The sequence below is a fragment of the Hakea prostrata genome, chromosome 1 (assembly GCF_041222555.1).
Source record: "Hakea prostrata isolate BN-2017 chromosome 1, UWA_Hpros_2, whole genome shotgun sequence".
NCBI classification, from domain to species: domain Eukaryota; kingdom Viridiplantae; phylum Streptophyta; class Magnoliopsida; order Proteales; family Proteaceae; genus Hakea; species Hakea prostrata.
The window spans coordinates 77,335,175-77,344,631 of record NC_142600.1 but is presented as its reverse complement, the minus strand read 5'-3'; the positions used below and the strand labels follow the sequence as shown (position 1 = coordinate 77,344,631).

Below are 9,457 nucleotides of genomic sequence, written 5' to 3'. Positions count from 1 at the left end.
AAAACCCAACTTCTCACGGGGAGGTCCTGGGTTTGCACCCATCCGGCCGCACCTATATATTAAACTCTTCGGATTAAAAAAAAAAAAAATGTTAATAAGATATGGCATGACCCATGGTGTTCTAAATGCTAATTGACACTAATCACAAGATTTGATAGATTTGTTTTTTTTATTTTTTGTAGTTGGTAGATTTGTGTTTGGTGCAATTTCACCAACAATATTCCGTTTATATGTCATAATCTGACCAGTAGGAGGAATCCGAATCTTCTATATGTATAGCAGAAGATTATGCTTCTTCACATTTTTCCGAGCAGAATCCATTAACACTCACAAGTTAAGAACCAATCCTACCAAACAGTCGCAGCAGTTTTATCTTATAAATAATCCTAGAAGAATAAGCTTTTGGGTCACCAGAGTATCTGAAATCTGAATCAGGGATATAGATAATGGCGGATCAATCTGCACCAGTAAGCTCCATTGATCCTTACGAGTTTCTCCAACTCATCCCAAACCCTGACGGCACCATCACTCGAATCCCTCAAGTCCCCGACATTCCGGCAACCGGCGACACCCCCGATTTCGATTCCGACGTGCTCTCCAAAGACGTGTCCTCTCAATGCTGCCAACAAAACCTCCGTTAGAATCTTCCGCCCCAAAAATGCTGCCAAGGGCTCAAATCTGCCACTCTTGATGTACTTTCATGGCGGCGCTTTCGTTCTCTTTAACGCCTCTTCCTTGCCTTTCCACCTCCTCTGCGTCCGAATGGCCGGAGATTTCAACGCCGTCATCGTCTCCGTCGATTACCGTCTTGCTCCTGAACACCGTCTTCCGGCGGCCTACGACGATGTAATGGATTCGATCCAGTGGGTTCAGAACCAAGCATCCCAGTCCACCGGCGAGCCATGGCTGAAGGACTATGTCGATTTCTCCAAGTTCTACCTCATGGGCAGCAGCGCCGGCGCTAACATGATCTACCAGGCGGCGCTGCGGCTGGGGGCGATGGGATCAGAACGTCACCCTTTGAAGATTAGTGGGATGATTCTGAATCAGCCCTTCTTCACTGGTGTCAAGAGGACAGAATCGGAGCTGAGAAAGATAGATGACCAGATTGTGCCGCTGCGGTCGACGGATCTGCTGTGGGAGCTGTCATTGCCGAGCGGCGCCGATCGAGACCACGAGTACTGTAACCCTATGGCAAAAGGGTTATCGGAATCGGAGGTAGCGGCGTTGAAGAGCCAGAGGTGGTTGGTTTGTTACGGCGCAGAGGATCCGATGGTGGATCGACAGAAGGAGTTTATGAAAATGTTGAAGGAGAGTGGTGTTGAGTTCATGGCTTACTGCGAAGAACAGGGTTTCCATGCCGTGGAGGTTTTTGAGCCTGAAAAGGCTAAAGGTATCTTCGATAGCATTAGAGACTTCGTGAACTCTCCCTCTTCAAAATAGTAGAGATTTCAGTTCTCTCTCGGTACCTGACGTTCTATGGCCATGGTTGGTCTGCAACTCCATCTCCTTATGTTTTCTAGCTGTTCTTCTTTTTTTTTCCCTTCAATTAATAAGCCTCCTTTGTTGTCCTTTATAGTGCTCCACTCTCTCTGGTTATGGATTTTGATCTTGTATTCCAGATGCTCTGTGTTGTGAATCATAAAAAAAATAGCACGGAAACAATCATGTTTAAACTTTAAAGGCGTTTTTTTTTTCCTCCCCCCGAATTGAGACCTGATAGCTCTCTATATTCAGGGGGTGTGGGAATTATTAAATATAGGACAATGGAAGAGTGATTCCTTACTTCTTCACCAACAAGAATTACTTCTTTTTACCAGCACCATTACAATCTTCTTTTTCCCTCATTCATTGATGTAGGAAATTGAAATGGTAGGGGAAGATCAATTCTTTCTTAATATGAGTTTTTTAAGATACTTGTAACCCAAGTATCACAATTTTAATGGATAAATTGTAAAGATTAATAATTTAGAAGATGTGAATCCACCTTAGAATCTAAGAAGTGTTGCTCACTCAGTTATTATCGACATCTTTTACTGAAAAGAAACGTTGGTCAACTGGCACCTTTTATTGAAAAAGTTGTGGGTCAATTATTCGTGTGTTATATGTAATAGTCTTCACCTCTTAACATATAAAGCTACTATTTCCAAATATTAAAAAAAAAAAAATCAAAAAAAAAATTTTACATTTGAGTCCCTTACTTTGGACTAAGTTAAAACCCATTATAAGAGATAAAACGATTGTTAATGGTGTTGGCAAAAAGAAATGGGTGGTGTAAATTAAAACCCATTAAGCCAAGTTGGCAAGTTAACTTTACAGCTTAAATTACCAAAATACCCTCATGTAAAATTGTAAGAGATAATTGTTAATGCACTCTTATTTCTCATACCATAAACCATTTTTTCTCAAACCATATTCAATCCTTAGGTCAATCCTTAGGTGAGTGAAACGATTATCCCTTCATCTTTGCTGAAATCACCCATCACCCGCCTGTCGATTGTTAGAAACCACCCAACCAAAAAAAAAAAAAAAAAAAAAAAAAAAGGTCGCCAATTCAACACTAAAACCCCTTTCTTCTTATCCTTCACCTCTTCACATTGGATGACAAGGAGGAGTAGCTTCACTTCCATCCTCTTTTGTGTTCTTCATTAAAAATGCAAATCAAATTGATTTACGATTGGGAGAGTCCACAGAGAGTAGAGGAAGACGAAGAAATCACTTAAGTGTATGCTTTTTCTTGTTCAAGGTTATTCTTGTCATTTTGAAAAGTTTTATACTTGCTTACATTAGTACTTAATTGTAACTTCTAAATGACAAAGGGTATCATGGTATATTTAATACCTATAAGGGGCCTAGTTGGTGAATTGGATAACTCTTGGGTGGCATAAATTTTAAGGGGGTCACTCATGGGTGAGGCTGAAAATTTCTAGAAGGAAAAAAAAAAAAAATCAACAACTAAAAGACACCCACTGAGGCTTCCTAATTCTCCCTTGAGAGACTCCCTAGTTCTCCCTTGTTGCAAAAGTAAAGTTGAACATACTATTAAAGATTTAGGTTACACAAAGCACACAAATCATCAACCCCAAGTAGTGGAATTTGAAGCCATTAGGGATGACATATTGCTGGCAAGGGCCCTCATCATATCCAAATTATTGATCTCATCTAACTGCAAGATGGCAATCGAGTCTCTAAATGGATACCTGAAAGGCTTCAATTAGTTGAATCATAGCATTATGCAGGAAATCAAGAAATTGGGTGATCCGTTTATGATTTTGCTTGGGTTTAGAGAGACATTGTTAGGTCGAATCAAGATCTCGGTCAAGATTTTAATTTCGATCATTCAAACATTTATTGCATTGAAGCCAAGCAAAATTTGTTTCCTTTCAATATCCAACTTTTCATTTTGTAAATAGAGTTAATGTTTCTTCAGCAACCTTTATTGCCCCTGGAGCACGAGTGTTATCTATGAATCAAGTTTGGATACAGGTTCGGTCCAAGTTCATGCTGACCAACTTTGCTTTGAACTCCACAAGAGTTAATCTCGAGGATTTTAAATGAAAGTCTTTATTCATTGCCTAGGATTATGCATCGGTTCAGTGAATTACCATTCAACGTGATTTTAGGCTATCAGATTGCACATTTCGATCAAAGTTTCGATCTTAACCACTCGTTTTTCAATGGTCGAGATCCAAATCTTGACGGAGATCTATATCCAACGGCCCACGTTATCTCACTGAATGGTTTAATGCATTAATGGTGAAAAACCTAGTGCTGGACATAGCCTTACATTGAGGTGAATCAGCGTAAAATCCATGTCTCTTTCTTTTTTTGTCTTCTATTCAATTGTGTGTGATTGATCGCTCTAATCCTAACACCTTGTATCAGAACGCCATGTTTTGCAATTAGGCTACTTTTCTTTGCAAATTAAAATTTACGAGAGGATTTTCTTGGTGAAGAATAATCTTTGAATCTTATCTGTGAAAGATGTTGACTAGTCAATCACAAATTGAGGTGGAGAAGTTTGGAGGAAAGGGTTTCAAGTTGTGGAAGCTAAAGATGGAGGCTTTACTTGTGGATATAGATATGTGGTACGTGGTTGAAGATGATAAACCATTTTTTCCCACGAAAACCTTTAAAGGTGGATCATCAGAGGCGAATGAGTCTGTTGAGATGAAGTAATGGATTCAAAACGATTGGAAGGCTTGAAGTCTTATCTGGTTATGCTTTGCTAATAATGTTTTGGTGAATGTGACTTCTAAGAAGACAATGAAGGATCTTTGGACGAAGCTAGGAAGTCTTTATCAAAGCAAGTCACTCGTGAATATGCTTTTTCTGCGTAAGAAGATGTACAATCTAGGGATGAGTGAAGGTGATTTGTTTACTGAGCATTTAAATTCATTTAAATACTATATGTGGACAACTTACATCTATAGATTTTAATCTGGATGGTCGTCCTTCTTTGTAGCAGAAGATAATACCTCATCTCACTTTTTTGGGCCTACACTTTTACTTTTGCAATCCTTCCTCAAATGTCCAAACTTTTTGCTCTTCTAACACTCTACTCCAGATTTATCTCAAGATTTAGATCTTCCCCTAGATTTAGTTCTCTCAATGGATTTAGATTTCTCAATGCTTCTCCCTCTAACTATTAGAGTCTCATTCGTGGCACTTTCTGAACCAATCTTTCTCATATCCTCGAACAACAAAGCTACTACTATAGTCTCATGAAATAGTTTGCTAACACCAAAACCAATTGAAATAATAATATGCTCCCATGAGTTAGGCAGTGAACAAAGTAAAATACATGCTTTATCTTCCTCATATTCGATAATAGCACATGAAATATGTACATGGAAGGTAGCTCATCTCAGAGTGATTGCAATGTATGGATAATTGATATTGAAGCATATTTCCATGTGACACCTTGTGGGTAATGGATGGTTATGAGCCATATTACAAGGGTACAATGAGGATATTAGATGACACAAAACTTGATTTAGTTGGTCATGGGAAGGTGAGGTTGAAGATAAAAGATGGAACAACCAAGGATTTACCTGTTGGGATGCATATTCCTAGTCTTAGCAAAATCTTATCTCAATGGGAAGTATGGCAAATGTTGTTGTCAATTTTAAATGTTGGTGTAAGTTTCAGTAGTGTCAAGTATTCATACAAACTAACTCTTGAGTCTATGGTAATTGCTAGAGGAGAAAGACATGGGAAGCCGTGGAAACTACTGATGTAACACAGTGTTTAGTGGCGAAAGCTATATCTTTGAGCAGGTGGAGGAGGACACTTCAATGTTGTGGCATAGAAGGTTGGGTCATATTGGTTAGATGAGACTAAAGACATTGCCAACAAAGAAGCTACTGAATGGAATGCCAAGATGTTCTATGAGCTCCGTGAACATTCTCTATGTGGGAAATAGAAGTGGGTTTCATTAAATCCAAAGGAGGTAGAGCAAAAGGTATTCTAGACTTAATCCGCAATGATGTCTTCGGAGTACACCTAATGCATCCCTTGAAAAAATGAGATATTATATTTCTTTTATGGATGATTTTTCAAGATATGTTTGATTATTTTTTCTTACTGAGCAAAGATGAAGCGTTTGAAAAAAATTCAAGAGTTCAAAGCCTTTGTGGAAAAAAAAATTCTTTTGGTATTTGGCATAGAAATCATGGACTGATTTTTTTCAATTTTTTTATTTAACAATTGCAATAGATCAGGCGAATCCAATTTTATTTATGTATAATTTTTGTTGCAACGCACTCACATGAACATCATTAGAAATATGAGAAGTCGTCGGCAACAAGGACGGAAGACGGTGGCCGTGGACGACTTTAAGATAAAGAAATGAAATCACAAATATGCGTAAACAGAGCAGGAGACTTGGTGGAATCAAAGGCCTCCACTCCATGGAAGCCGCCCTCGCCGAATCGAGTAACGACATCAACATCCATCTCTTCCAACATCTTCACAAACATCTTCATTCGGTCAATCAACAGATCTCCTTCCCATCCCGTCACCGAACACCTTCTCAGCAACCCAACATTTGTCCCTTCGTCTCCGTTCTCATTCACCATCATCGGATTACAGTAAAAATGATCACGATTGGATCCAACCGGCAACGACAACTCCCACATCAGATCAGTACATGACAACGGCAAAGCCTGATCGTTGGCCAATCTCAGTTCCGATTCTGTTCTCTGCAACCCACCAAAGAAAGGCTCGTGCAAGATAAGCCCAGCGATCTTCAGGGGCAATATCTCATCCTTCACCAGAGCAGCACGTAACCCGACATGGAAAGCTATATTGCTGCCTGCGCTATCACCCATGATGAAGCACCTTGACAGATCATGATTATTGGACGTCAACGCTTCTGGTGCTTTATTCTTCAACCAATAGATGGCTTCCATGGCATCTTCGTAGGCTGCGGGAAGGCGGTGTTCCGGCGCAAGGCGGTATCCGGCGGAGACGACAATCACCCTCAACTGGGCACACATGTTGGAGCAGAATCTATGGACGATGTCTTGGGATATGGAGCCGACGATGAAGCCACCGCCGTGGTAGAAGATTATCACGGGGAGTTTTTACGATGGACCCAGGTGGTTGTGGTTGTGGTTGTGGTTGTGGTTGGTAGACACGGATGCAAGTGTTCTTTGTGGTGTTGAGTGTTATGTCTTTGAAGGTCACGGCTGAATCGAGTGGTTCCGAGTTGGCAGCAACGGTTGGGAAGTCGCCGCGAGTGAGGGTGCCATCAGGGTTGACGGTGATCTTCATGTGTTCATAAGGGTTGATATTGCAGTCTTCTGCAACTGCAGCCATAGGGTTCCCATCTTCCATCTTCAATCTTCTTCGACAGACAAGCTCTCTCTCTCGGTTGAAGCACTAAGGATATCGTCGCTGCAACTGGTATTTCTTAGCTGGTGGTTGCCAAATTACCCGGATTTTATCTCTAAATGCAAAAAATATATCGATTAAAAGCGTCAGTAATGACTTCATACACTCAGCACGCCACAACAAAGACAAATTATTGGTGGTTATTAATGGTAATTAGTCTTTTCCACCAAATACAATGCTTCCAAGGATTGGGTGCAATGTTGATCATTTCAACCTGAATTTAATAAGGCGAATTGGTGTCCGGAAAAGAGAAAAAGTTATAATTAGACGAGATGGTAAACAGCCATGCAACAAAATGATTCGGTTTCAGCTATATGTACAAAGAGAATAAAATATTCTTTGGATGTAATTAATCAATACAACTCAGCAAGTGTGAAAAAATGGGTTCTTATTTACCACAAAAGAAAAAGAAAAACTGGGTTCTTTGCGCATTTTGAAATGTCATGAGAAAGAAAAAGAAAAAGAAAGTTAAAACTTCTTCTTTTGTGGGGATATTTAATCCCAATCCAAAAACCCACGGGCCATCCAGCGCGTCAGCGACTTAATCTCAACGTTTTACTGTGAAGTCTTTCGGAATTCTACTCCTTTAACCAGTGGTTTCAAGACCAAGAATTGAGCCTCGAGTTGGTGACAATCGTGGGCCATTAAAGTCAAGCCCGAAGGATTGGAAATGGAATCAAATGTGTGGTGAATGAACCTTGTGATGACTGGGGGGGGGGGGGGGGGGGGGGGGGGGGGGGGGGGGGGGGGGGGGGGGGGGGGGGGGGGGGGGGGGGGGGGGGGGGGGGGGGTTAAAAAAAAAAAAAAAATTTTTTTATATCCCCCCCTTAGAAAAACCCGAGCCCAAAAAAAAGCCGCGGCAAAAACCCCCCCTTGGCGCCGTGGGGGAGTGGCGCCCCAATTAAAAAATTCAACAACCCTCCTAAAGTTTAAGTGAGGAGAAAAGATTAATCACGATGGTGTAAAAAGGGTGATTTTGGAACGTCCGTAGATTGACAATGGATAATACGATTGACGCGAATAAGATATTAAATCGAAAATCGTCAAAAGACCTTTCAAACGAGTCAAAAACAGGATTTCGAGTTTTAAGCCATATTTTATGTTTTAACCGCATTTATTTATGCAATAATGAGTTTGAGGCTACGGGAAGAGAATAAACCAAGAAGAAGACTAGTTCCCATCCTTTCAAAGGTGTTTGGTGATTCAAAACTTTGCGAAATCATTATGAATGTTAGTTTTCTTTAATTTTTCTCTTATACATGGTTTTGGGTGTAATTTTTCTTCTCTTCTTTTGAGGGATCTTTGAAAAGAAATAATGTTAGGTATCTTGGATGATCATCTTTTCTTGTATTAATACTTCCCTTGAGTATGAGAGTAATGGTACATTCCTTGCATAAGATTTTGGAATTTTTGACTCTCCGAATCACCCACAAGTGATTTAGGAGAGCAAATTTAGGCATTTTTTATTTTGGTCAAATTGGATCAAATTGAAAGTACCCATAAGATCTTTTTGCTGCCAATTAGACTTTCCTAAAGTTTTGCTTCTTTTAGACTTCGAATTGGTGGCGAATTAGAGATCATTTACTAGTAAGGTTGAGAACTACCATTTTTAAACTAGTGGTCAGGATTCTATTTCCGTGGGAAGATTTTGGGATATCTTTTGAAACTCAAATTAACTCTAATTTGTGATAATTATTTCTTTTGCATAAATAGGTTTATGTATCTTGTATCTTTAATCACCAAGTTGTGAGAAGGAATTACTGATCTTTGAAGAAATGAATCTAATTAGAAGGTGAGGAATATACTTAACCTTATCTTGCATGTTTAATTATATTAATTAATTTGTATTATTGATATCTTGACTTGCTTAGTATTATCTGGTAATTACGTCTTCTATTTTTCAATATCTTTGATTGGTGATATGAGAATGAATGAGATAGACGAGATTGAACGGATTGAGTTTTTCTTGTTGAATCTTAAATCATTGATATGAAAATATATAGATGATGTTGAATTAAATTATTCCTTTTATTTTATGTTGCTTACTAGGGTTGTGGGTTCACCCATTGCCCTAGTGATATTATGTGATTGCTTAGATTGTGATTGGGAATGGAGAATGCCCTTTTGGCATTTCTGTCATAGGACACCAGAAGAGGCGGTATAGGATGCATTCCTATGGTGCTCTTATACTTGATTTATTCCTATCCGTTTGATTTAGCTATATCATATATTGTGTGGAATTGTCATTGAACCTAGATCTTGTGATGTATCACCCCATGGGTATTTTGATATGACTGGATCCGGCTAGGTGGGGTGTGACATTTACTATCAATGGACCAATCTGAATAATGGATCGATATGGTTAACCCAAATCGGTCTATTTTTTTCTTAGAATTTCAAAATAAAATAAAATATACTGAACCATATCATTCATCGTGCCATCTTGGTCGCAGTCGCTTGTTGGAGAAGACGACGGATTGAGAGGAATGAATAGAAGACGCTCTTCACTTTAGGTTTAATATATTTTATTTTATTTTAAAATTCTGAAGAAACAATTGAC

At 39.3% G+C, this 9,457-nt stretch overlaps 2 pseudogenes; one reads left to right on the top strand and one right to left on the bottom strand.

The window, feature by feature from the left end:
- The first annotated feature begins 209 nt into the window (after nt 1-209).
- Nucleotides 210-1,817, top strand: LOC149030231 (putative carboxylesterase 8 pseudogene; annotated as a pseudogene).
- Nucleotides 1,818-5,721: 3,904 nt separating this feature from the next.
- On the bottom strand, nt 5,722-6,915 carry LOC149030230 (carboxylesterase 1 pseudogene; annotated as a pseudogene).
- Nucleotides 6,916-9,457: the final 2,542 nt, after the last annotated feature.